Genomic DNA, 6,418 nt, shown 5'->3' on the forward strand with positions numbered 1-6,418 from the left:
AATGTGTTGTTGACATTGAGTTGTCTCCTCTGCTTTACGACTCATTTTGAACACAAATAAGAAAATCACTTGAATTTGCTTTCTGTCTAACATCATTTCCATAGTCCAAAATAAATATAAAATAAACAGCAAGTAATAAGTCATTAGCAAAAAAAGTGAAAATGTGCATTAAAATGATATATAACGTAACCACATTTATTTAAGAATGTATTCCAATACCAAATGGCAAATTCCAACAATGCAAAAGCTGCAATTATGTTTGCACCAACCTAATAAACAATGTCCTCCTCTTCTGTTACATAATAGAGAAGTGTTTATAACTAGGACTTCAGATGGTCTTTTTTGTTTCATCTCTAACATTCAAAAATCTTGGGCCTCAAAAAGGCTTAGAAAGTAATGTGGAAAGATTTGCGTAGACTGGAGATGATAAAATAACTTGCTAGATAGAGAAATGATTGACATAACATTTACTATGCTGTTTAAATCCTACTAAGATTCACCTGCAACTTACTTCAAAAGTCTTTGCAATCAAATTTTCTTACTGTAATAGAACAAAGTAATAAAATAAAATCCCATAGACAACCATCTAGAAAACCAAAGCTTCATTTAAAGTTTATAACTTATGTATTATTAGTATGAACACTGGTAAAACAGCACACACTGTTGTAAATTTCTTTAAATTAGGAATATATTTTTGACAGCTCCTATGGCTTCTTTAATCCCTTGTTTATCAAGGACCTACTGGACAATAATGACTGTACTAAAGTCACACTCCTTATATTAAGTGATGCACCTATAATTTCTCAAAAAATGCCTTATGCTGATGATAAAGTGCCATTTAAGATGAACTCATAATAGTGGTTATTAACAAATGTGATACATACCATTAGAACATTAAATATTTAATCAATCACAAAATATTAAAGTATATATTTAGGGCACTGGTAAAATATTTTAATGAATTGTGATATGTAGTGCTAAAATCTCAGGCACTGTGACAAATGGCTAAAGTTTCACTATTTAAGATATACAACCTTCCTGAAACTATTGCCAGTTCTCAGTGAATGACTCTTAAAATAATTTGATGCAAGGAAAAAATTAACTCCCTCTGCAAACCAATAACAAGCTCTGAAATTGAATCAGTAAAAAATAGCCTACCAAAAAAGGCCTAGGACAAGCAGGATTCATAGCTGAATTCTATCAGATGCATGAAGAAAAGCTGGTCCCTGTTCTATGAAATCTGTTCCAAAAAACTGATGAACAGAGACTATTCCTCAACTCATCCTATGAGGCCAGCATCATACTGATACCAAAGTCTGGCAGAGATACAACAACAACAACAATTTCATGCCAATATTTTTGATGAACATTGATGCAAAAAATCCTCAACAAAATGCTTGTAAACTGACTCCAGCAGCACATCATGAAGCTAATCCACCACAACCATGTAGACTTTATCCCTTCGATACAAAGTTGGTTTAACATATGCAAATCAGTAAATGTGATTTATCACATAAAACTAAAGAAAAAACCCACATGATTATTTCAATAGATGCAGAAATTGCTTTCAATGAAATTCAACACTGCTTCATGTTAAAAACTCTCAATAAGCTAGTTATAAAAAGAACATACCTCAAAATCGTAAGAGCCATCTATGACACACTTACAGCCAACATACTGAAGAAGAAAAGATGGCAGCATTCCCCTTGAAAACCAGCCCAAGACAAGAATGCCCTCTCTCACAACTTCTATTCAACATAGTATTAGAAGTCCTGGCCAGAAAAATCAGGCAAGACAGAATAAAACAACAATCAGAATAAAATAAACAGCATCCAAATAGAAAGGGAGGAAGTCAAGCTATCCTGGTTTGCAGATGACATGACCCTATATTTAGAAAATCCCATAGTCTCAGCTCAAAAGGTCCTTATGCTGATAAACAACTAAAAGCCTCAGGATAAAAAATTTATGTGCAAAAATTATTGGCACTCCTATAAACCAACAGTCAAGCTGAAGGAATGCAATCCCATTCACAATTGCCACACAAAAAATAAAATACCTAGTATATTAGAGTTTTCTAGAGAAAGAGAATAGGATACACACACACACATATACATATATACATAGAGAGACAGAGAGAGAGTTTATTAAGGAGTATCAAACTTACATGATCACAAGGTCAAACAGTAGGTTATCTGCAAGCTGAGGAGCAAGGAAACCAGTTTGAGCCCCAAAGCTGAAAAACTTGAAGTCCGATGTTTGAGGGCCGGAAGCATCCAGCACAGGGGAAAAGATGTAGCCTGGAAGGCTAAGCCAGTCTAGTTTTTTCACGTTCTTCTGCCTCCTTTATATTCTAGCCTTGCTGGCAGCTGCTTGTACCCACCCAGATTATGGGTGGGTCTGCCTTTCCTAGCCCACTAACTCAAATGTTAATCTCCTTTGGCAACACCCTCACAGACAAACCCAGGATCAGTACTGTGCATCCTTCAATCCAATTAAATTGACACTCAGCATTAATCATCACAAGTCCACCCCTTGTCAACTTGAACCCATACACATCTCCTGAGATCATACATAATCTTCAAATAAAGACAATACGGTCAAAATTATGCCTAACGTAATACAACTATCCTTTGTACAACTGGAAATGCACCAATCCCAAATTCAAATGCTATTGCATAGAGTTAATAACACTTAAATGTTGATATGAAGTCAATAAATCTTATGTCATATGATAAAGGAAAAAGTAAATACAATGAGGTATTTTCTTAGTACAAGTGTATACATGCACAAACATGTTTTTAACAAAAGAAGGAGGAAATACTCATGACAATTACAGTCCCCATTTGTGCATCTGTTCATGTGGTCATAGCTAGTATTGATGACTACCTTCCTCTACTACCCCTTCTGTATTCCTTTTTTCTTCAGCAAGCACCTCAGCAGATTGTGGATTTTTTCCTGGTGGAGTGACCTAAACCTTCATTCCTGAAGGGCCTGGGTCATTTATGGCCCTGCCTGGACTAGGCTGTTGTAGTTCTCCATTGACCTTAATCACAGGACATGGTAATACTAAGAGACACCCCAAGGGATCTCCTGTATCCGTGCATGGTCTTCCATACCTTTATTGTGGAATCACAGGCTGATTTCATCTTGATAGTCTGGTCAATCACCCCAGCCAACACTGTAACTACCTTCTTATCCTATTGACTTAAGGGTAGGAGAAGCCCAAAGGGTAAATGTTATTTTCCTTCAGCACTTTAAACATGTCATATCACTCTCTACTGGCCTGTAAGGTTTCCACTGAAAAGTCTGCTTTTATTTGTTTCTTTCCTCTTGCTGCTTTTAGAATTATTTCTTTAATCTTGACATTTGGGAGTTTCATTATTACATGCCTTGAGGTAGTCTTCTTTGGGTTAAATCGGCTTGGTGTTCTATAATGTTCTGTACTTAGATTTAGATCTTTCTCTTCTTTCCTTTGTCTCCTCTGACTGTATTTTCACATACCCTGTTTTTAAGCTCACTAATTCTTCCCTCTCCTTGATTAATTCTGCTATTAAGGGACCCTGCTGTATCCTTCAGTATGTCAATTGCATTTTTCAACTCCAGAATTTGTTCTTGATTCTTTTTAATTATTTAAGTTTATTCGTTGCATTTATCTGATAGGACTTTGAATCGCTTCTCTGTGTTATCTTAAATTTCTTTGAGTTTCTTCAAAATAGCTATTTTGAGTTCTCTGTCTGAGAGGTCACATATCTCTGTCTCTCTGAGATTGGTCCCTGGTGCCTTATTTAGTTCATTTGGTGAGGTCATGTTTTCCTGGACGATCCTGATATTTGTCGATATTTGTTGATGTCGGGGCATTGTAAAATTAGGTCTGTTGTAGTCTTCACAGTCTGGGCATGTTTATGCCTATCCTTCTTGGTATGGTTTTCTAGGTATTTGAAGAGACTTAGATGTTGTGATCTAAGTTTTTGGTCACTGCAGCTGTATCTGCATTAGGGGGTACCCCAAGCCCAGTAACATTTTGGTTCATACAGACTCATATAGGTATGTTCTTAATGGTCTTAGACAAGCTACAGAAGAATACTCTGGATTACCAGGCAAAGACTCTTTTTCCCTTTCCTTACTCTCTCCCAAACAAAAGAGTTTCTCTCTCTCTCTCTCTCTCTCTCTCTCTCTATCTGCTGAGCTGCCTGGAGCTCTGGGAGGCATGACACAAGCACCCATGTGGCTACCACACTTGGAACTGTACTGCATCAGACCTGAAGCCAGCACAGCACTGGGTCTCATCCAAGTTTCACTATAACCAATACATAGCTACCTCCTAGGAGTGCTGAAGGCCCCAGGGCTCTACTGTCTACAGATGGCAAAGCTAGCTCGACTTGTGTCCTTCCCTTCATGGCAGTAAGTTCCCTCAGTCCCTGGATGACACCAAGGATTTCACCCAGGAGCCAGGGCCTGGAGTCAGAAACCTTAGAAATCTGCCTTTTCCACTGCTGCTGAGCTGCCACCCAGAGCACAACAAGTTTTTGTTTTTTTGTTTTTTTCCACTCTTTCTTCCCCTTACCTCAGGCAGGAGTCTCTTTCCATGTCGACCATTACCACAGGCCCACAGTGGGTACTGCCAGGCAACCACCAGTGCTCACAGTGTTCACTTAAGGCCCAAGGGCTTTTCAGTCAGCTTATGGTGAATGCTGTCCGGCCTGGAACTCGTCCTCTAGAGAAGTGGACTCCCCTCTAGCCCAGAGTAGGTCCAGAAATCACATCAAAGCACCAAGGCCTGGAATTTGGAACCCCAAGTGCCCACCTGGCACTCTACCCACGTGGCTGAGCTGGTGCCTAAGCTGCAAAGACAAAGTCACCTTTATTCTTCCCTTTGCTTTTCTCAAGCAGAAGGAATTTTTGCTTATAGCCACCACAGATGTGAATGTGCTGGGTCACCTGTGAAGCTACCACATCTAAGATTCTTAGCTAAGGTCTAGGACATGTACTACCTGGTTACTGCTGCTGATTATTCAGAGTCTGAAGGGAAGGACACAAGTCGAGCTCGCTTTGCCATCTGTAGACGGTAGAGCCCTGGGGCCTTAAGCACTCCTAGGAGGTAGCTATGTATTGGTTATAGTGAGCCTTGGGTGAAACCCAGTGCTGTGCTGGCTTCAGGTCTGATGCAGCACAGTTACAAGTGTGATAGCCACATGGGTGCTTGTGTCATACCTCCCAGAGCTCCAGGCAGCTCAGCAGATGGGGGGGGGGTGGTGGAAAGAGAGAGAGAGAGAGAGAGAGAGAGAGACTCTTTTGTTTGGGAGAGAGTAAGGAAAGGGAAAAAGAGTCTCTGCCTGGTAATCCAGTGTATTCTTCTGGAGCTTAGACTTTAGTCAGCAAGTGATGAATCGTGCCATGACTGGGTTTTTCCCTTCAAGGCAGTGGGTTCTCCTCTGGCTCAGGATGTATCTAGAAACGTCGTATAGCAGCTATGGCCTAGAATGGGGGCCTCATGACTCTGCCTGGTACCCTATCCTACTGTGGCTGAGCTGGTATCCAAGTTGCAAGATAAAATCCTCTTTACTCTCCCATTTCCTCTCCTCAAGCAAAGGGAGGAAGAGGTCTCTTTCAGAGTTGTAAGCTGTGCTGCCTGGTGTTGGGGGTGGAGCAGATGGCAAAGCTAGCTAGGCTTATGTCCTTCCCTTATAGGCAGCAAGCACTGATTTAGTCACCCTGGCTTGTGTCTTACTAGATTGTATGCCTCCCAAGTCCACTGACTTAGAGCCCAGCACAGCAATAGGAGTTGCCTAAAAATTGCTGTCCTTGTGCCCTAGACTGCTGTTCAAGTTTATTTAGAACCCCAATGCACTTTAACTCTTGATGGCAAGGCTTGCTGAAACTCAGGTTCCAGCCACTGGGATGGGCGGTTCTTCTCTGACTTGTCTAAATGCTCCCTCTGTGGGCATTAGCAGAGTTCTGCTCAAGTGTTGGCAGCACTGAATTCCAATGCAAAGTGCCATAATTGCTGTGCTCTCCCTCCACCAAGTGTACAGATTATCTCTTCAAGCCAGGTGACTGCTGCTGAGGAATGGAAGATGGGTGGCATCAGCAATTCAAGACTGTCTTACCCAACCTCTTTAGTTCCTCTTTTAGTAACATGAATTTAAAACCAGATACTGTGATGGCTCACCAGCTTTTTAAATTACTATGAAGGTGCTTTTTTGTGTAGATAGCTGTTAAATTGGTGTTCCTGTGGGGAGGATAATTGGAGAAGTCTTCCATTCAGGTATCTTGCTCCACCTCTCTCTAAGGTACATTTTTTTTGTGTTCAACATATAATTGGTTTTATTTTTTTTTTATTTTTATTTTTTTTTTTTTGAGACGGAGTCTTGCTCTGTAGCCCGGGCTGGAGTGCAGTGGCCAGATCTCAGCTCACTGC

This window comes from Macaca mulatta, chromosome 11 (assembly GCF_049350105.2).
Source record: "Macaca mulatta isolate MMU2019108-1 chromosome 11, T2T-MMU8v2.0, whole genome shotgun sequence".
Lineage (NCBI taxonomy): Eukaryota > Metazoa > Chordata > Mammalia > Primates > Cercopithecidae > Macaca > Macaca mulatta.